At 32.6% G+C, this 22623-nt stretch overlaps 1 protein-coding gene across 1 annotated transcript in view; it reads right to left on the bottom strand.

Annotated features, from left to right (window-relative positions):
• LOC126885191 (uncharacterized) overlaps positions 1 to 22394 on the bottom strand; it is a 66204-nt gene extending 43810 nt beyond the window's left edge. The window contains exon 1 of the mRNA XM_050651627.1: positions 22201 to 22394. The gene's annotated coding sequence lies outside the window, so the exon portion shown is untranslated. The remainder of the gene's footprint in view (positions 1 to 22200) is intronic.
• Between the last annotated feature and the right edge of the window lie 229 nt (positions 22395 to 22623).

Below are 22623 nucleotides of genomic sequence, written 5' to 3'. Positions count from 1 at the left end.
GGCACTGTTCTCCTTAATCCAATCAAATCGCATCGAAATGTTTTCCCAAATATTGCAGCCAAAATGATGGTAATGGGTGGCTAGCGCCATCTGGCCGTAAAAATACGAAGCAAGTTTTCAATCCTAATAGCAAATAATTAATATTGAAAATATCAAAAATTACTAAAAGATTTTTAAATTGAAAACTTACTGGTACATCCCCATGTATACGCCTCCAAGACTTCTACAATTTGCAAGTCATATGGATGCTGCAGTAAAGACGATAGGGAAGGAATTCTAAACTTTGCAATTCAAATCCCCCGTCTGCAGCTGGCTAGGAACAGAAAGATGCACCATAGTTACTCTACTGAGTAATAAGAAAATAAAATAAAAATGTGTGTACCATTTTTATATATTCGGCTGCAATACGAAGGAAAAACAATCTTACTTTTTAATTAGAATAAGGAGTGCAGCCAGTCCCTTTAACTGCAATTTTCTGCTCTTATTGGAGCGTCATCAGAAGGAACGTAGGCACTGTTCTCCTTAATCCAATCAAATCGCATCGAAATGTTTTCCCAAATATTGCAGCCAAAATGATGGTAATGGGTGGCTAGCGCCATCTGGCCGTAAAAATACGAAGCAAGTTTTCAATCCTAATAGCAAATAATTAATATTGAAAATATCAAAAATTACTAAAAGATTTTTAAATTGAAAACTTACTGGTACATCCCCATGTATACGCCTCCAAGACTTCTACAATTTGCAAGTCATATGGATGCTGCAGTAAAGACGATAGGGAAGGAATTCTAAACTTTGCAATTCAAATCCCCCGTCTGCAGCTGGCTAGGAACTGAAAGATGCACCATAGTTACTCTACTGAGTAATAAGAAAATAAAATAAAAATGTGTGTACCATTTTTATATATTCGGCTGCAATACGAAGGAAAAACAATCTTACTTTTTAATTAGAATAAGGAGTGCAGCCAGTCCCTTTAACTGCAATTTTCTGCTCTTATTGGAGCGTCATCAGAAGGAACGTAGGCACTGTTCTCCTTAATCCAATCAAATCGCATCGAAATGTTTTCCCAAATATTGCAGCCAAAATGATGGTAATGGGTGGCTAGCGCCATCTGGCCGTAAAAATACGAAGCAAGTTTTCAATCCTAATAGCAAATAATTAATATTGAAAATATCAAAAATTACTAAAAGATTTTTAAATTGAAAACTTACTGGTACATCCCCATGTATACGCCTCCAAGACTTCTACAATTTGCAAGTCATATGGATGCTGCAGTAAAGACGATAGGGAAGGAATTCTAAACTTTGCAATTCAAATCCCCCGTCTGCAGCTGGCTAGGAACTGAAAGATGCACCATAGTTACTCTACTGAGTAATAAGAAAATAAAATAAAAATGTGTGTACCATTTTTATATATTCGGCTGCAATACGAAGGAAAAACAATCTTACTTTTTAATTAGAATAAGGAGTGCAGCCAGTCACTTTAACTGCAATTTTCTGCTCTTATTGGAGCGTCATCAGAAGGAACGTAGGCACTGTTCTCCTTAATCCAATCAAATCGCATCGAAATGTTTTCCCAAATATTGCAGCCAAAATGATGGTAATGGGTGGCTAGCGCCATCTGGCCGTAAAAATACGAAGCAAGTTTTCAATCCTAATAGCAAATAATTAATATTGAAAATATCAAAAATTACTAAAAGATTTTTAAATTGAAAACTTACTGGTACATCCCCATGTATACGCCTCCAAGACTTCTACAATTTGCAAGTCATATGGATGCTGCAGTAAAGACGATAGGGAAGGAATTCTAAACTTTGCAATTCAAATCCCCCGTCTGCAGCTGGCTAGGAACTGAAAGATGCACCATAGTTACTCTACTGAGTAATAAGAAAATAAAATAAAAATGTGTGTACCATTTTTATATATTCGGCTGCACTACGAAGGAAAAACAATCTTACTTTTTAATTAGAATAAGGAGTGCAGCCAGTCCCTTTAACTGCAATTTTCTGCTCTTATTGGAGCGTCATCAGAAGGAACGTAGGCACTGTTCTCCTTAATCCAATCAAATCGCATCGAAATGTTTTCCCAAATATTGCAGCCAAAATGATGGTAATGGGTGGCTAGCGCCATCTGGCCGTAAAAATACGAAGCAAGTTTTCAATCCTAATAGCAAATAATTAATATTGAAAATATCAAAAATTACTAAAAGATTTTTAAATTGAAAACTTACTGGTACATCCCCATGTATACGCCTCCAAGACTTCTACAATTTGCAAGTCATATGGATGCTGCAGTAAAGACGATAGGGAAGGAATTCTAAACTTTGCAATTCAAATCCCCTGTCTGCAGCTGGCTAGGAACTGAAAGATGCACCATAGTTACTCTACTGAGTAATAAGAAAATAAAATAAAAATGTGTGTACCATTTTTATATATTCGGCTGCAATACGAAGGAAAAACAATCTTACTTTTTAATTAGAATAAGGAGTGCAGCCAGTCACTTTAACTGCAATTTTCTGCTCTTATTGGAGCGTCATCAGAAGGAACGTAGGCACTGTTCTCCTTAATCCAATCAAATCGCATCGAAATGTTTTCCCAAATATTGCAGCCAAAATGATGGTAATGGGTGGCTAGCGCCATCTGGCCGTAAAAATACGAAGCAAGTTTTCAATCCTAATAGCAAATAATTAATATTGAAAATATCAAAAATTACTAAAAGATTTTTAAATTGAAAACTTACTGGTACATCCCCATGTATACGCCTCCAAGACTTCTACAATTTGCAAGTCATATGGATGCTGCAGTAAAGACGATAGGGAAGGAATTCTAAACTTTGCAATTCAAATCCCCCGTCTGCAGCTGGCTAGGAACTGAAAGATGCACCATAGTTACTCTACTGAGTAATAAGAAAATAAAATAAAAATGTGTGTACCATTTTTATATATTCGGCTGCAATACGAAGGAAAAACAATCTTACTTTTTAATTAGAATAAGGAGTGCAGCCAGTCCCTTTAACTGCAATTTTCTGCTCTTATTGGAGCGTCATCAGAAGGAACGTAGGCACTGTTCTCCTTAATCCAATCAAATCGCATCGAAATGTTTTCCCAAATATTGCAGCCAAAATGATGGTAATGGGTGGCTAGCGCCATCTGGCCGTAAAAATACGAAGCAAGTTTTCAATCCTAATAGCAAATAATTAATATTGAAAATATCAAAAATTACTAAAAGATTTTTAAATTGAAAACTTACTGGTACATCCCCATGTATACGCCTCCAAGACTTCTACAATTTGCAAGTCATATGGATGCTGCAGTAAAGACGATAGGGAAGGAATTCTAAACTTTGCAATTCAAATCCCCCGTCTGCAGCTGGCTAGGAACTGAAAGATGCACCATAGTTACTCTACTGAGTAATAAGAAAATAAAATAAAAATGTGTGTACCATTTTTATATATTCGGCTGCAATACGAAGGAAAAACAATCTTACTTTTTAATTAGAATAAGGAGTGTAGCCAGTCCCTTTAACTGCAATTTTCTGCTCTTATTGGAGCGTCATCAGAAGGAACGTAGGCACTGTTCTCCTTAATCCAATCAAATCGCATCGAAATGTTTTCCCAAATATTGCAGCCAAAATGATGGTAATGGGTGGCTAGCGCCATCTGGCCGTAAAAATACGAAGCAAGTTTTCAATCCTAATAGCAAATAATTAATATTGAAAATATCAAAAATTACTAAAAGATTTTTAAATTGAAAACTTACTGGTACATCCCCATGTATACGCCTCCAAGACTTCTACAATTGGCAAGTCATATGGATGCTGCAGTAAAGACGATAGGGAAGGAATTCTAAACTTTGCAATTCAAATCCCCCGTCTGCAGCTGGCTAGGAACTGAAAGATGCACCATAGTTACTCTACTGAGTAATAAGAAAATAAAATAAAAATGTGTGTACCATTTTTATATATTCGGCTTCAATACGAAGGAAAAACAATCTTACTTTTTAATTAGAATAAGGAGTGCAGCCAGTCCCTTTAACTGCAATTTTCTGCTCTTATTGGAGCGTCATCAGAAGGAACGTAGGCACTGTTCTCCTTAATCCAATCAAATCGCATCGAAATGTTTTCCCAAATATTGCAGCCAAAATGATGGTAATGGGTGGCTAGCGCCATCTGGCCGTAAAAATACGAAGCAAGTTTTCAATCCTAATAGCAAATAATTAATATTGAAAATATCAAAAATTACTAAAAGATTTTTAAATTGAAAACTTACTGGTACATCCCCATGTATACCCTTCCAAGACTTCTACAATTTGCAAGTCATATGGATGCTGCAGTAAAGACGATAGGGAAGGAATTCTAAACTTTGCAATTCAAATCCCCCGTCTGCAGCTGGCTAGGAACTGAAAGATGCACCATAGTTACTCTACTGAGTAATAAGAAAATAAAATAAAAATGTGTGTACCATTTTTATATATTCGGCTGCAATACGAAGGAAAAACAATCTTACTTTTTAATTAGAATAAGGAGTGTAGCCAGTCCCTTTAACTGCAATTTTCTGCTCTTATTGGAGCGTCATCAGAAGGAACGTAGGCACTGTTCTCCTTAATCCAATCAAATCGCATCGAAATGTTTTCCCAAATATTGCAGCCAAAATGATGGTAATGGGTGGCTAGCGCCATCTGGCCGTAAAAATACGAAGCAAGTTTTCAATCCTAATAGCAAATAATTAATATTGAAAATATCAAAAATTACTAAAAGATTTTTAAATTGAAAACTTACTGGTACATCCCCATGTATACGCCTCCAAGACTTCTACAATTGGCAAGTCATATGGATGCTGCAGTAAAGACGATAGGGAAGGAATTCTAAACTTTGCAATTCAAATCCCCCGTCTGCAGCTGGCTAGGAACTGAAAGATGCACCATAGTTACTCTACTGAGTAATAAGAAAATAAAATAAAAATGTGTGTACCATTTTTATATATTCGGCTGCAATACGAAGGAAAAACAATCTTACTTTTTAATTAGAATAAGGAGTGCAGCCAGTCCCTTTAACTCCAATTTTCTGCTCTTATTGGAGCATCATCAGAAGGAACGTAGGCACTGTTCTCCTTAATCCAATCAAATCGCATCGAAATGTTTTCCCAAATATTGCAGCCAAAATGATGGTAATGGGTGGCTAGCGCCATCTGGCCGTAAAAATACGAAGCAAGTTTTCAATCCTAATAGCAAATAATTAATATTGAAAATATCAAAAATTACTAAAAGATTTTTAAATTGAAAACTTACTGGTACATCCCCATGTATACGCCTCCAAGACTTCTACAATTTGCAAGTCATATGGATGCTGCAGTAAAGACGATAGGGAAGGAATTCTAAACTTTGCAATTCAAATCCCCCGTCTGCAGCTGGCTAGGAACTGAAAGATGCACCATAGTTACTCTACTGAGTAATAAGAAAATAAAATAAAAATGTGTGTACCATTTTTATATATTCGGCTGCAATACGAAGGAAAAACAATCTTACTTTTTAATTAGAATAAGGAGTGCAGCCAGTCCCTTTAACTGCAATTTTCTGCTCTTATTGGAGCGTCATCAGAAGGAACGTAGGCACTGTTCTCCTTAATCCAATCAAATCGCATCGAAATGTTTTCCCAAATATTGCAGCCAAAATGATGGTAATGGGTGGCTAGCGCCATCTGGCCGTAAAAATACGAAGCAAGTTTTCAATCCTAATAGCAAATAATTAATATTGAAAATATCAAAAATTACTAAAAGATTTTTAAATTGAAAACTTACTGGTATTGGCAATATTTGGGAAAACATTTCGATGCGATTTGATTGGATTAAGGAGAACAGTGCCTACGTTCCTTCTGATGACGCTCCAATAAGAGCAGAAAATTGCAGTTAAAGGGACTGGCTGCACTCCTTATTCTAATTAAAAAGTAAGATTGTTTTTCCTTCGTATTGCAGCCGAATATATAAAAATGGTACACACATTTTTATTTTATTTTCTTATTACTCAGTAGAGTAACTATGGTGCATCTTTCAGTTCCTAGCCAGCTGCAGACGGGGGATTTGAATTGCAAAGTTTAGAATTCCTTCCCTATCGTCTTTACTGCAGCATCCATATGACTTGCAAATTGTAGAAGTCTTGGAGGCGTATACATGGGGATGTACCAGTAAGTTTTCAATTTAAAAATCTTTTAGTAATTTTTGATATTTTCAATATTAATTATTTGCTATTAGGATTGAAAACTTGCTTCGTATTTTTACGGCCAGATGGCGCTAGCCACCCATTACCATCATTTTGGCTGCAATATTTGGGAAAACATTTCGATGCGATTTGATTGGATTAAGGAGAACTGTGCCTACGTTCCTTCTGATGACGCTCCAATAAGAGCAGAAAATTGCAGTTAAAGGGACTGGCTGCACTCCTTATTCTAATTAAAAAGTAAGATTGTTTTTCCTTCGTATTGCAGCCGAATATATAAAAATGGTACACACATTTTTATTTTATTTTCTTATTACTCAGTAGAGTAACTATGGTGCATCTTTCAGTTCCTAGCCAGCTGCAGACGGGGGATTTGAATTGCAAAGTTTAGAATTCCTTCCCTATCGTCTTTACTGCAGCATCCATATGACTTGCAAATTGTAGAAGTCTTGGAGGCGTATACATGGGGATGTACCAGTAAGTTTTCAATTTAAAAATCTTTTAGTAATTTTTGATATTTTCAATATTAATTATTTGCTATTAGGATTGAAAACTTGCTTCGTATTTTTACGGCCAGATGGCGCTAGCCACCCATTACCATCATTTTGGCTGCAATATTTGGGAAAACATTTCGATGCGATTTGATTGGATTAAGGAGAACAGTGCCTACGTTCCTTCTGATGACGCTCCAATAAGAGCAGAAAATTGCAGTTAAAGGGACTGGCTGCACTCCTTATTCTAATTAAAAAGTAAGATTGTTTTTCCTTCGTATTGCAGCCGAATATATAAAAATGGTACACACATTTTTATTTTATTTTCTTATTACTCAGTAGAGTAACTATGGTGCATCTTTCAGTTCCTAGCCAGCTGCAGACGGGGGATTTGAATTGCAAAGTTTAGAATTCCTTCCCTATCGTCTTTACTGCAGCATCCATATGACTTGCAAATTGTAGAAGTCTTGGAGGCGTATACATGGGGATGTACCAGTAAGTTTTCAATTTAAAAATCTTTTAGTAATTTTTGATATTTTCAATATTAATTATTTGCTATTAGGATTGAAAACTTGCTTCGTATTTTTAAAATTGCATTGTTGTAGGCGGAAAATGCAATTTTCAAAGTGCATCTCCATGTGTTCAAAAAATAAAAATCCACAACTCGGAAACTAATCATGGAAATGAGTTTAATTTTCATAGCCGAGAGGTTTTTGAGGTAGCTGAATACGAATATCGGGACGGCGACCCAAGTAGCACAATAAAAACATTTTAGTTTTATTTAAGGTTTATAAAGGTTTTATTGTGGTAAGTAAGGAAATAATGGTTTTAAAGTTACCTTGTAGATATACTGCCAGAACTTTAAAACTGTTAAGCATTTGTCATTAGTTTTAAAGTATCTAATAAGAGTATCAAATAAGACTAATTAATCTTAATAGATAATTTGTCTTATTGTAGTTTTAAAATGGTTTATTCTTGGTTCACTTTAAAACCAATCAGTTTTGTGAAGAACTTCCGGACTATTTGGTTTTATTAGATTGTAGTTTGTGACCTTTTAGTTTTATTGCAGTTTTAAACATTCTCCTAATATGACTAATAAAACCTATTACATATTAAAACTACTTGATCTCAAGACTATTAGGTCAGTAAATCATATGCATTAAAACTATTTTTTTAGTTTTCTTTAAAGTTGCTTTCTTAAAACTATATATGCTATATTAAAACCAAACGCTCTTAACTGAATCCGTTTGGTTATCGTAAAGACTAAACTATGCTTCTTGTTAGAAACAATAAAATTAAATTCATCCCCTCTTCTTTCATGTCCAAAATGGGCGGCCCTTTGTTTTAGAGCGAAACAGAGGTGTAGTGTATTGTAAAAAGTAGAAGTACAGTTAGTATGGAAGAAATAAGTCGCAAGTACTTAAAATATAAACGAACTGGTCATTAGGGCTTATTTTTTAAAGAATACAACACACACAACACTACGACGCCGACACCTCGATTTTAAGGTTAGATTCACATTAAAACCGAGTGGCATTATTGACACCACAACACTACGACGCCGACACCTCGATTTTAAGGTTAGATTCACATTAAAACCGAGTGGCATTATTGACACTAACATTAAAACTAAACGGTTTTAATTCCAAGGCAACCTTGCTTTTACGTAGGATATATGCTCCTGGAAAGGTATAAAATAAAACCATTTGATCTTAACAATTCTCTGTCGATAGACTAAATAGTTTTAGTTGGTTTTCGGCCATATTGCTTTCTGGAGATGCTGAAAGTCATGATAGATTACAATATAAGGCTTACATAAAAATTATAAATAAACGACTTAAAGACATAAATTCGATTTATTTTAACATTAAAACATTAAAATTGAAGATAAAATTATTTTTCTTTCAAATTCATATTTTTCGAATTTAAATTGTTTTATTATTATTATTTTTTAATCGCCAAAAGTCAGAAATTTTAGGGCGCGTGAGTATTTAGACCTTTTTTTGTTAACATTATCAATAAAGTTGGTTGCGCAAGTGTTTTTCTACCTTGACAGTCCGAAATAACCAAGTACTTTTTATTATTTTATGGTTACAAATAAGTATCTACCTATCATAACACATGTAAAAATTTGTTGGTCTATATGGAGTGTATGGGTTTAAAGAATCGTTTAATATGGTAAATTGTCTTTAAAAGTCTCCATTTAAGAAACCTTTTTTAGTTTGCTATAAAACTGCCTGCACTTAAAGTGTCTTTTTAGCATGGTTTTAAAAGCACCTTCACAGCAGCTTTAAAACCAGTTGCTTTAGAAAACAAAGTTTTAAAAAGGTTTTTATTTTTGGTTTTATTGACCTTTCAGTGTGGGCCCTTTTATGCTGAAAGCGGTTTTATTGCAACCTTAAGGTTTACTTAAAAACCAATTGGATTTAATTTTAGTTTTATTCTACAGTTTTAAAGCATCCTTAAAAGACTTAATAAACCCGTTCGGTGCTACTTGGGTGTAAGATGTACCTGGTGCCCGGTATTCCGGAATTCACGTTGTCTACTAGAGTTTTATGGAAATTCATTATGAAAATCATTGAAACTTGTTATCCCGAGCTTTTTGAGGTCGCTGAACACGAATATCGGGTCGAAGAAGCTGTATGAGGTACCTTGTGACCGGCATCTACGTCATCTCCGGGAGTTTTTATTTGTTTAAAAATATTTTAGCATTATTATAAATTTAAAATTGATTTGCATAATAAAAATAACTTACTGTTACTGTTACTCACTATTTAATGTGTTTACGAATCTTCATAAAACTCAAGGAGATGACGTAAATACCGGGCACCAAGTACCTAGTACGGCATCGTCGATGCAATATTCATGTCCAGGAACCTCCAGCAACCAAAAACTTCGAGATAATAAATTTCAACGATTTTCATAATGAATTTCCATAAAACTCCAGGATACGACGTAGATACCGGGCACCACGTACTTCATGCAGCTTCGCCGACCCGATACTCGTGTTTTGCGACCTCAAAAACCGTGGGATAATAAATTTGAACTATATTCATAACGAGTTCTCATAAAACTTCAGAAAATGACGTAGATACCGGGCACTAGGTACATCTTACAGCTTCTCCGACCAGATATTCGTGTTCAGCGGCCTCAGAAACCCCGGGATAACAAGTTTAAACGATTTTCATAACGAATGTTTATACAACTCCAGGATGTGACGTAGATACCGGATCTCAGGTAAATACCTCGTACAGAACTTTCGATGCAATATTTGTGTCAGATCAGAAACCTCAAAATCACCGATATAATAAATTTCCATAAAACTCCAGGAGACGACGTAGCTACCGTGCACCAGCTTCGTCGACACGATATTCCTGTTCAACGAACTCAAAAACACCCGAGTATGAAAATTGAACTTATTTCCATGATTATTTTCCGAGTTGTGAATTTTTATTTTTTAAACACTTTGAAATGCACTTTGGAAAATGCATTATCTGCCTACAACAATGCAATTTTCATTTGTCTCTCATGCCAATAGTTCAACTTTTTCCCGAAGCTCCCCGAATCGAATGCAAAAGGTTTCATAACGATCCGTCTTACTTCAAAAAAAGTTAGAGGTGTAATGCTTTATTTCCTCGCCAAAGGAATAATTTGAAAAAGGTAGATAAAAATTGAATAGACAATTTAGAAAATTTGTGAATGCACAATAATTCTTATAATATTTGCACGAATCTGCCTCATAAAGGTACATGTGAAGATACGTTTTGCACTTAATAAATGGTAATTAACATAACTAAAAAGTTAAAAATATTTCCTAAAAAATATTTTTACACTCTTTTTAATGGCCGTATTAACTATTTGAAAAAATAATACATACAGGATGAAATAATTGAAAAAAAAAACAACATATTTTTACATAAAAACCAGGAAAACACAACTTCTGGTAAACCGATTCTTCCAGTTCAAGACCTCGATTTTATACATAAAAAAAACCTATATACCAAATTTGGTTGAAATCTGAAGTCTCGTTAAAAAGTTATCGTGCTATTAGTCACATATGTATAGTCGCCATTTTGAATCCCGTCATTTTTGTAAAAGGCAAAATCTGAGATGGCCTCCTAACTAATTTTGAACCTTTATATGTGTATTATAATATGTGGTCCAAATTATATGCTTCTATCATTAAATGCACAATTCTTATAATATTTGCACGAATCTGCCGCACTATCTATACCAGGGGTGGGCAAACTTTTTTTAGTAAGGGCCACAAAATGTTTTTGGTCTATTACCGAGTGCCGCAATATTTTTTGTTACCTTAACATGTTCGAATTTTTAACTCTTTACTAATTTTGTTTAAAGTGGGGAGAGGATATGGTTTGAAATCAACAAATCAACATTTCAAGCATATTTTTGTGAATTTTGTTTGAAACTATGGTAGAATTATTTTATTTTTAAATTAAATAAACATATTCGGTACAAATCAAAGAATATTCAAAAAAATTTCAAAACCAAATATTGAAAAGTGAGATAACGGTGGCAAATTTTTACAGACACCTCCAAAAAAAGGATTTTGCAGTAGACATCAACAAAAAATTCAAAAATATTTTATTAGCTTATGAGTTTATCGACGCACGACGGAACGCTGTCAAGTTTTTTTTAGTTTTAATGATTTTTTGGGTTTTTAATGTCACTCATAAGTCAAAATAAGAAATTTTTTTCTAAAAAAAGGGGTGCAAAACAAACTTCTTTATTATTGTTAAAGAAAAAATGTCTCGACAGCATTACCTCACGAAATGTCTAAAAAAATCTATAAAAAATTTCAGGTGGATCTATCAAGTAGCTTTTGAGTTGCAATGTCAACCGCCTTTGAAAAAAGCAGTTTTCAGAGAAACGCGTTTAAAGTTTTGACAACTTTTATTTTCAATTTTTTTTTGTCTGTCAAATCGTAAAGTGATGAACACCTAAATATGTTTTTGAATCGTTCTGTACGTTTTTATTTTTATAACGATTTCCGAAGTGGAAATCGAAACGTCAAATAAATTTAATTTCAAACTTAAATTGTGGTTTATTTTCTGGTTGAATGTAGACTGGTACCAAATAAATTTGAACTGAAAAATAATTTCTTAGAAGTGGCAATGAAAAATATATCTTCAAAATCTTTAAAATAATTTTAAAATTCCGTCAGCAAATTACAAAGTTTTTCTTTATAAATTTTAAACTTATTTTATGGTACATTATTTAATGATTTTAATGAGGGAAATAATTGAACGAATTCTTGCTTTTTTGTATGATCAATGAATAGTTTGAGTTTCATAATTACGTATTTTTTATGGGAAATAAGCCACAATTTTACTAAAAAATGAATTTATTAACGTTTCGAAGCCCAAATCGGGTTTCGTTGTCAAAATACAAAATACTATTAAAATAAAACAAACATGTTGTTGCTAAGTAAAAAAATTTTTTTAATAATTTATTTAATCTGACTCATTTATATTGGCAATTCAGACGTATATTATACATTTTAAAGTACAAGACTTTAAAATGATATCGCCAATATTTATGAGTTGCGTTCCTGGGACGACTTTACTAAAAGATAGTTCATTCGATTACATGAAATCAATCCCAACTCAAGAATATCCGTCGCAAAAAATCATAGCATGTGATCTGTCTTTTAAAAGACAACCAAATGCAACGATGACAGTAAAATTCTCGCGTTAGAGATTCCATAGTAAATCACGAGGGCAAACCAGGAAAAAACCTCGTGATACTATCCCGACATCGTAAGTATTTGGTCTTACATTTAATCTACCTTCAAAAAACTAATACCAAATTCTGACTTTAATATGTTTAAATTATAAATAATATTAATATTACATAGATATACAATAAGTAATACTAAAATATAAAATTTGTACTAACTCGATATGTTATTGACTTACTAATCGTGGTATTTTCTTTCTATTGACTTCCTCTTTCAGTATGGGTAACCACATCCTACTGCATTCTACCGAGGAATTTGCGACACAATTGGTTTCATTTAGCATAATTAGAGCCGCTTCTTTGATTTTTCTCTTTTTACTATCTGATTCTTTCAGGACTATACTTGAATCTCTCCACTGAACTCTATGTTCATTATCCCATGCGTGTTGACATATCTGAGATTTATCAAATTCTCTGTTTTTAATAGAAGACTGATGTTCACTTATTCTAACGTTTAATGGTATTGATGTTTCACCTAAATAAAATTGTTCGCATTCACAAGGTATTCTATAAATGCAATTCTTTGTTCTTTCTTGTTCATTGTTAGGTTTAGTTTTAGATAGAATAGATCTCAATGTGTTTGTTGTTTTTTTTTTAATTTAAATTTAAAATTTTAAAATCAATTTGAAACGTTAATAAATTCATTTTTTAGTAAAATTGTGGCTTATTTCCCATAAAAAATACGTAATTATAAAAATGCCACAAGGAAATAGCTTCAGAACAACAGTTTGAGTTTCATTTTAAAAGTTTCATTTTGCGTTCAAAACTTATAAATTTAGCAAAGTCGCAGTTTTTTATTTCTAAAAATACAGCAATTTCCTCCCCTAATTCACAGCATATTTTAAGAACCTTTTCTAAACTTAACCATCGAATATGATTGTGGTATAAGACATCAGTATCTTCTGTTTCTATAACTTTTCCAGAAATGCTATAAATGAACGATGATTTATTCCTCTTGAACGAATAAAACCAAAAATATTAGTTAGAATTGAAATGACGATGTCTACTTGTAAAACATTTTTGCACAATACCTGCTGATGGATTATGCAGTGACAAAATAATAAATCATGTTCTGGGGATTGTTCATGAACGTAATCTTTAAGTTTACAATATTTGCTCCTCTTTTTGGTGCTCCATCAGGTGTTACACTTACTAGGTGGTTACGAGTTAGTTTAAAATTTCCAAACAGTTGCTAACTACTTCAAGAATATCGTTTCCATTTGTTGAAATTTCATGGATTTCATTGATAGAGCCGACAAAACTGTGCCGGAAATCCAAATAATTGCCCGCGCTATTTTGAAAATTTGCGCAAAAATCACCCGCTGCGAAAGTGTTAGTAGCTGTATTATCTATATTTAATTATTAATATAAGCAATAATTAAAATAAATCTTTCAATGAAAATGATTCACTTTTTTCGCGGGCCGCAAAAAAATGTCTAAAGGGCCGCATGCGGCCTACGCGCCGCACTTTGGCCACACCTGATCTATACTATTACGGTCCACAAATTAACTGTAGTGGTGCATAATTTGTAAGCGAAATTTTTGATTATTATTGAGTAAATGTCTATACCGTTTCAGTCATATTGTAAAACTAATCAAGTATTTAGCTAAGTGGATATATTATTATATCATAAAATTTAGATATATTTTGAAAATTAAAATGAATAATATATATTTGGAAATGATTAAAAATTAAAAACAAATGAATAACTACTAATGTACGAGTATATACAGTATGTCCCTGTAAGTTGGAACCAAAGGGAAATCTTTTTTATTACCTATTGATTTTACGAAAAAAAGTTATTCTTCATAAAAAGTTCTGCGTGGTCTAAAACCTAAGATGCAATTATCTGATATCAAGTTTTATCAATAGGATACAAGGAATGTCAAAAAATATGAATTGTCCTTCACATTACATTTCGAACATAATTTGTACTAATGGTAGTGGCATTTTCTGGCCGCTGATCACAGTTTAAAGAAGAAGAATAAGAAAAAAGAAGATATTAGGCTTCTTGACACGTGACGTGCGCACATCACTGTTTTTTTCTGTGCGCGGCTGATCACACGCGTGTTCGAAATAATTTTATGAAAATTGTTAAAAAGCGTTTAAAATGCCAAAAAGGTCATCAAAGAGTGATTGTTTATCCCGAAAGCGGCGGAAATATGAAGAGTTGCAACAGAAATTGGTAAAGTTGAGAGAGGAAATGGATGAAAAGGACTCAGGTATTTATATGATATGTTTTTTGATTTTCTTATGGTAGTTAAATTAAATTTAGCGTGAATAAATAGAGCTATATTTATTAATTATTTACAAAGTGACAATTTTAATCAAATTGGAGTCTTTTATTTTGTTGTTACCAATATATTTTTCTGTTGCCATAGTACCTGTTTTTTCGCCATCTTCCTGTTCGAATATAAAACAGGCACTATGTTGCCGGACTTCACTGGTTCTCCTATTAATGTTTATTTCGTAGAAAATAGGTTAGCATAAATGACATGCAAAAACGTCACATTTTGCAAAGAAAAATTATATTGTTTGTCTCAATAAGGTTGCCTTAAGGTAGCCCAAAGTAATACAGACTAAATAATTAAGGATATAAAAATAAATCAGAGGGTACTTTTAAGTTGCCCAGAAAATCTTTATGATTATTTGACCTGCTTCTATTATTTCTCAGAGGCACTTTATAGCGGCCCAGAAGTATAGAATGGAATATATTTTTATTTAACTAATTTTACACATTTTACTTCGAATTGACATCACAAGAATAGCAAGTTACTTACACAAAATTTGTGTTTGGCTTGTCTTCAAACAATAATACTAGGGGAGCGGGTATTTTTTAATAGCCCAGAAAATCGTTATGATTTATTTGAGATGCTCCTATTTCTCAGAGGTATTTTATAATAGCCCAGAAACTTAAAATAGAATACATAATATTTATTTAAATATTTTTTTGTACATTTTACCTTGATTTCACTTTTCAAGCGTAGCAAGTTTACTTACACTAAATTTTTGTTTGGTTTTGTCAAAATATTAAAAATATAATATTACAGAAACCATTGTGGAGGTGAATAGCCCGTCAGTTTCACTAAATAATACAGAAAATGAGATCCAATGCAATTTGAGCATAATTGAAGATTTTGCAACAACCAGCTACCAGCAACCTGCTACAACCAGCAGTACTTATTGAGGAGTCGCAACAGCAGACAGAAGATTTTTTCATTGGAGGGGTACCTACACAAAAAGAATCTATTTCTCTAAATATAATTAACTTTGGGGAAGACCCATTAAAAACTAACCTTAATGCTTCTGAAATGTTGCCAGATGTAGCAAAAAGGCTAAACTATTCTCTTTCCAAAGGCTTAGACAAAAGTATTGTGGGTAAACTTACAGAAAAATTCTTAACTGTTACAAACAGCGAAAGACTTTGCCCACCTCAGTTGAATTCTTAGATTTTATCTACCATAAAAGATAAAAATAAAATTAGGGAAGATAAATACTTGCAAACTATGCAAACAATTTTATCTGCAAGTATTATGTCCCTTTATAAAGAGGTCGAATTAGTATTAAACGAAAAAAGGAATATCGAAACAATTGCCAATTCCATAAACTTCAATATAGAAGTGTTTTATAAGATGTCCTTGCACAGAAGATTTTTTGCTCAGTTCTTCATTAAATTTAAAATTTAAAAAATTATTAGACGAGCAACCTATAGATAAATATTTATTTGGGGAGAATTTGATTGAAATATTGAAAGAAAGCAAAGATACAAGATCAGCACCTTTTCAAGTCAGCTCTATAATGAAGCCCCAAAAAGCCACTTTTTATCCGAAGACCGCGCCACCACGCCAAGCTGTTTTTTCCACTCAACATCCAACAAGAGTTCTTCCAGAATCTAACAACTTCAATCAGCAGAGTTTAAACTTCAATCCAGCCTCGAATAGACCAAGATTTCGACAAAGCCAGTACCCAAATCATCCTCAACCAACATCGAGATACAAACAGTCGAGCAGACAACAGCACCAAAACCCAACCAGAACAACCAGCAGGTCATACTAAAGGGAAATAAAAAATCAGCAGGAAATGTGGCTAATTATTTTAAAAACCGGAAAAAGATTACCTCAGACAACAAAGTTTTAAGTTGGGTCCAAGGTTTTAATATTTTATTTAAAACAACACCGTCCCAAGAGAGAGCACCAAAAGGTTTTCATAGACCCAAATGAGTCGTATGATTTAGCTATAAAGCAATTACTTCATAAGGGAGCTATTTCTCCTCCTTCACATACAAGAGAGCAATTCCTGTCTTCATATTATCTAGTGCCCAAAAAGAACGGAAGTCATAGATTTGTTTTAAATTTAAAACAGTTAAATTGCTTTATAGAAGCCCCACATTTTAAGTTGGAAGACTATAAGTCAGTTCTCAAGCTCATTTTCAAGGGTTGTGTTATGGCAAAAGTAGATTTACAATATGCCTATTTTGCTATTCCTTTTCATGAAAATTAAAAAAAAAATATTTAAAATTTGAGTACAAAAATATTCTATATCATTTCAACAGCTTAACATTTGGTTTGAATATCTCGCCTTTTATATTTACGAAAACCTTAAAACCAGCCTTAAACAATCTAAAAACAAGAGGCTTTACTTCTGTCATTTTTTTAGATGACACTTTACTGATTTCAAAATCATATTTAGAATTTAAAGAAAATATTGTTGAAACTTGTTCTACGTTTTCCCGCCTGGGATTTACTATAAATAAAAAAAAAGTATACTTTCACCCACACAAATTATAACTTTTCTTGGTTTTACGTTTGATTCTAATAAAATGATATATTTTGCACCTGCTGACAAAAAAGAAAAAATAATTAATAGTATTCAGACCATCAAAAATAAAAGTACATATATGATAAGATCATTTGCAGCTTTAATCGGTCAGTTGGTAGCAGTTTGTCCTTCAGTTAAATATGGAAAATTATACTTAAAAAATTTAGAAAAAAAAGTGGCTTGCTCTTTCTAAAACTAATAGTTTTAACAAAAAAAAAAAATGACCATACCTAAATACTTGTAAAACGATTTCAATTGGTGGTTACATAACATACCAATTAGTCGGAATGGGACGTTTCGATGCCGCCGGTTCATCGCCGGCCGTTTCGATGCCGCCGGTTCATCGCCAGTCCATTTCATCGGCGTCATATCTCGCGTTTCCTAGAATTTCTAATTAATACTAAAAATAACTAATAATTGTAACTGTCGAAAATTCGGAAATATATCAGATAGCCACTAATTGACTGGCGATGAATCGGCCGACATCCGCATCGAACTGGCGGCATCGAAACGGCGGCGATGAAACGTCCTAGACCCCAATTAGTGAACAAAATATAAAAGAATCTAATTATGTATGTACTTGAAATATTTTGTGATGCATCTCTTTTAGCATGGGGAGCATGCTGTATTGATAATAAAACTCATGGTTTTTTGAGTTATGAACAGCGAGAACTACATATAAATGTACCTGAGTTATTGGCAGCATATAATGACTTGAAATACTTTTCTAAGGAATATAGGAATTGTAATATTTTGCTAAGAATAGGTAACACAACAGCTGTATCTTGTATTAACAAGATGGGGAGTGTGCAATACTCTAATCTTAACATCATTTGCAGAGAAATTTGGCAATACTGTGAAAATAGAAATTTAAAAATATTTGCATCTTATATCAGTACAAAAGAAAATATTATTGCTGATTCAGAGTCAAGATCTTTTAAAATAGGAACAGAGTACTCTTTAAGTGATAATTGTGTTAATATAATTTTTAAGCAGCTTCATATTCCAGAAATCGATTTGTTTGCCACATATCCTAACAAAAAATGTGCAAGTTATGTATCTTGGAAACCTGACCCCGAATCGGAGAAAGTTGATGCCTTCACTCTAAATTGGCATGGATTAAAATTTTATGCTTTTCCACTCCACCTTTTGCTATTATTCCAAGAGTTTTAGAAAAAATCTTATGTGACAAAGCAGTAGGAATTGTGGCAGTAGCAGAATGGCCAAATCAGCCTTGGTAACCAACTTTTAATAAACTGATATCAGGCAAAAAGATAATTTTCCGACCTGATAAAAATTTAATGTTGAACCCTTTTAGGCTTCCATATCCGGGACACCAACATCTTACCCTGACTATCGCATGTTTGTCAGGCAATATTTTTTAAGAAAAGGTATTCCTGAGCATTCCATCGCAATTATGATTGCATCTATTACAGCAAAAACACTAAATTTATATGATACAATTTTCAAGAGATGGTGGAGGTATAGTATAGAAGAAATATGGACCCTTTTGCTTATGAATTATCAAATATTATTAATTTTATTAAATATATCATAGATCAGGATTATACATATAGCTCTATAAACATTCAATAGATATACCAGAAAATCATAAAAACATGTTTAAAAAATTTTACAAAGGTATATATAATCTCAAACCTTCATTGCCCAAATATCAATTTACTTGGGACCTTCAACCAGTATTATTTTATTTAGAAACATTATTTCCTCTCACAAGTCTTTCCTTGAAAGAACTTATTTACAAACTTGTAATGTTGATTGCTCTGACTACAGCTCACAGGTTGCAAACCCTATCCCTAATAAAAATTCAAAATATTTTCATGGATCAAGATAAAATTGCGATTTTGATACCAGATAGGATAAAGACTTCTTCGAAAAATAAAAATCAACCTATTTTAAGATTTCTCTATTTTAAAGAAAAACCACAGTTGTGTGTAGCATCGACTTTATGTCACTATTTAGAGATTTCTAAAAACATTCGTCCTCAATCAGAGGACAAGTTGTTTACAACAATAAAAAAACCATATAAAGCAGCATCTACGCAGACTTTGAGTAGATGGCTAAAAGATGTTTTAAAATTATGTAACATAGACACCAATATTTTTAAAGGGTATAGTGTTAGACAAGCATCTACGTCAGCAGGAGCTAGGGCTAGATTAAATATAGAAACTATTAGAGAGACGGCGGGATGGACAGAAAATTCTCAAGTATTTAATATTTTTTATAATAAAACTCTAGCAAAAGATTACGGACTATTTGCAAAAACTATATTGTCTGTCTAGTCCATGTATGCTTCTGCGTTTGTTTATTGTTTGTTATACGTTTGTAATTATATGTTTATATTATTATTATATAAGAACATTAATTTTCTTATTATTTACAAACATTACTCTTAATTGTTCTAATATAATCTCTCTTTTTTTTGTAAAGTTCCTAAAAAAAAATGTAAAGTATCGATTTTTGGATTGCAATGTAGTTTTGTTTAATTATCGCACAATATTGCTTAATCTTTCAACAGCCTACCATTAGTACAAATGTTCGAAATGTAACGTGAAGGACAATTAATTGATTGGTTGACTTACCTGTTAAGGAAGGACAATCATAATTGTCCTATCTTACATTTCGAACATTTGTACGCTCCCTCCCTTTGATTCTTTCGAACCCACCCGTTTTTGTGCGATCAAAATAATAAAAAAACAGTGATGTGCGCACGTCACGTGTCAAGAAGCCTAATATCTTCTTTTTTCTTATTCTTCTTCTTTAAACTGTGATCAGCGGCCAGAAAATGCCACTACCATTAGTACAAATGTTCGAAATGTAAGATAGGACAATTATGATTGTCCTTCCTTAACAGGTAAGTCAACCAATCAATTAATTTATCTCAAGAGTAAAATACCTTTATATATTTCACAAGATTGAAAATTGTTATTACGAAAATTTGTTTGGACTTAAAAATAATGTTACATGTTTTTTAATTCTAAACAACTTTTTATAATAAAATTTTTCAATATTGTGCAAAATAAAGGCACTTTATTGAGCGAAATTCATTTTTTGACATAACCCGTATAAAATTGATAAAATGTGAAATATTATAATTGGCACTTATTTTGTAGAACAGGCAAAACTTATTATAGAGAATAACTTTTTTTGTTAAAATTAATAATTTCGGAGTTGTCACACTTAAATTAAAATGATGTTTTGTATCTTCAATTTTTTTTTAATTAGAAGAATGCTATTGCGCATTAGAACCTAATTATTAATTCCAAACAACTTTCGATAATAACAATTTTTTAAAATCACATTTTTTTACATACCTCGTATAGGTACTATTAATAAAATTTGATATCTGATGATTGTATCTTAGTCTTTATACAGGGTGTCCCGAAAAGATTGGTCATAAATTATACCACACATTCTGGAGTCAAAAATAGTTCGATTGAACCTAACTTACCTTAGTACAAATGTGCTCATAAAAAAACTTACAGCCCTTTGAAGTTACAAAATGAAAATCGATTGTTTTCAATATATCGAAAACTATTAGAGATTTTGTATTGAAAATGGACATGTTTCATTCTTATGGCAGGACAATCTTAAAACAAAATTATAGTGAAATTTGTCCACCCCATAAAAAAATTATGGGGATTTTGTTCCCTTAAACCCCCCAAACTTTTGTGTACGCTCCAATTAATTCATTATTGTGGTACCATTAGTTAAACACAAAGTTTTTAAAACTTTTTACCTCCCAGTATTTTTTCGATAAGCCAGTTTTTATCGAGATGCGGCTTCTTTTCCAATATATTTACGTAAACATTTTATGGGGGTTTTCTTCCTTTAAACCCCCCAAATGTTTGTGTACCTTCCAATTAAGCTATTATTGTGGTACCATTAGTTAAACACAGTGTTTTTAGGACTTTTGCCTCTTAGTCTTTTTTTAAGTCACCTTTTATCGAGATGTAGCTTCTTTTTCAAAATATACCTAAAAATGTAAATTATAAATAAATTTTTAGATTATTAACAGGCCTCTATAACCGTACTTAACCATATACATACAGATATGTGGTGGATTCGACAAATATTCAAAATATCTCGATAAAGACTGACTTATCGAAAAAGTACTAAGAGGCATAAAAAGTTTTAGAAACATTGTGTTTAACTAATGGTGCCACAATAATAATTCAATTGGAACGTACACAAAAGTTTGGGGGGGGGGGGGGTTTAAGGGAACAAAACCCCATAAAATTTTTATGGGGTGCACAAATTTCACTTTAATTTTTTTTTAATATGTTGCTGCCATAAAAATGCCACATGTCCATTTTCAATAAAAAATCTCTGATAGTTTTCGATATATGAAAAAAAAATCGATTTTCATTTTGTAACTTCAAAGGGCTGGCTGTAACTTTTTTTGTGTGCACTATTGTATATAGGTAAGTGAGGTTCAATCAATCTATTTTTGACCCCAGAATCTGTGGTATAATTTATGACCAATCTTTTCGGGACACCCTGTATAAACGTATAAATCTTTATGTATACGTCCATGACTGAAACAGTATTATAGACATTTACTCAATAATAATCATAAATTTCGCCTACAAATCCTACCCCAATACAGTTCATTTGTGGACCGTAATAGTATAGAATATGTAACTAATATTCTGCATACAAAACCTACTCGAATTCAGTCGCCCCCATGACTGAATTAGTATAGCTTTTGTAAATTCGCCACACGGACCGATTTTCATCAGACAAAACAAACATTTTTTCACTTTAACTGGGTTTTTTACCAACAAATAAATAATACTGTATACAACTGTACGTAATTTAGATGAACTGTGCATAAGTATTTCATGTTTTTGCAATTATAATGTGTATTTGTTTATTATTTATATGTATTTTATTAATATTTACCACACTCTCCGGCTATCCCGGATTTTTGGATAGCCCAGATCGCACGCGGTCCAGATTAATCCCACTTATCGACTTTCCACTGTATATTATAAAAGTTAGCATACACATCTATAAATCACAAAATCATCGTTTTTAACGCGACAATTCATAATACGTTTCAAGTACATCTAAATATGGTCAGTTATGCAATGTCACGCCTAAATTACTTCCTTTTATTGTTTTTTAGTTGAAACGTAAATAATGAAATTTCTGTTAATCAGTAAGTAAACAAAATTGGTGATTTTTGTTCGAAACAAACAAAATTACAGGTTTCATAATATCCATCTAGTGACCTCGATTATATTCAACTGGTAACAAATATTTAATATTTTTATCACGCATGCAATTCTTTTTTGAGTGTATGTTTTACCGCACAGACGGGTT

This window comes from Diabrotica virgifera, chromosome 5, assembly GCF_917563875.1.
Source record: "Diabrotica virgifera virgifera chromosome 5, PGI_DIABVI_V3a".
NCBI classification, from domain to species: Eukaryota; Metazoa; Arthropoda; class Insecta; order Coleoptera; family Chrysomelidae; genus Diabrotica; species Diabrotica virgifera.
Note: the sequence above shows the minus strand (reverse complement) of the source record. Positions and strands in the feature narration are given on the sequence as shown.